Genomic DNA, 999 nt, shown 5'->3' on the forward strand with positions numbered 1-999 from the left:
AGACCACATGGAAATCCTCAGCTGCTTTTAACCTGCACGTGGCTTATTGCTTTACACTCTGCCTGGATTCTTCCTCCTTGTCTCCTTGCCTCGTGATGTGGGAGGCAGAGCCTGCTGCATCCTCTGTCTTCAGAGGAGAGTTGTCTTGGGAGTGGTGTGGCAGCACCAAAGCCCGAGGCTGTCCTGGCCCCTGTGTGGCACTGCTCTGCTGTTTTATGCTCTTGGTGTTTAATCCAAAGCTCAACACATCTCCCCTTGTACTTAAAAACAAGAAGGGACAAAAGCTGGAGCCTGGACAGGCTGTAGGTGGTTCACCCCTGTGTCACTGCTGCCAGGGCCTTGCATTCCTGGGTCTGTGTGTCCCCAGCTACTGGTAGATTCTGCCCAGCAGGGAGCAAACCTGGTGCACCTCTAAAGTGATCCTGCTTTCCCCTCTGGAGCCAAAGGGCTCCTTCCTGCCAGCAAGGAGGACATCCTTGCAGGGATGTCACCTGCTTCTGTTCAGCACATCAGCAGTGAGGAGCAAGTCTACTGGCCTCTCTCCCCACCAGCTCCTGGGCCCCGTGTCCTGCAGCAGGGGAAGCCCTGGGGCACTGCCCAGCTCAGCCAGTGTTGTGGTGGTACTGGGGCAGGCAGCAGCACAGCAACACCAGCTTGTGGGAGGAGATGCTTCCAACATCTCCAGGGAGCTTTCTACTGCTAGGGGAGCTGTTTTTCCCCATGGCCTCCCAGCCTCAAGGAGTCAGTGAGGTTATTTTCCTGCTGTTTCTAATGCTGTGGTGGCAGCATCTTGCCAGGCCTGCTCTGGTGTCCCTCCAGGTGGGCTGTGGGGACTTGCTATGGGTGTCCTGGGAGGACAGCCATTGGGCTTGGCTGGCAGTGGTTGATGTAACTGCAGCTGGTTGCACAGGCAGTGGTGGTTGACAAAGCCTCTATACATACACCCTCAGAGCCCACCAGACTCTCACGAGGACCTGCCTCTCCCCTCCCAGCTGCTGG

The sequence above is a fragment of the Antrostomus carolinensis genome, unplaced genomic scaffold (assembly GCF_000700745.2).
Source record: "Antrostomus carolinensis isolate BGI_N321 unplaced genomic scaffold, ASM70074v2 scaffold6308, whole genome shotgun sequence".
Taxonomy (NCBI): domain Eukaryota; kingdom Metazoa; phylum Chordata; class Aves; order Caprimulgiformes; family Caprimulgidae; genus Antrostomus; species Antrostomus carolinensis.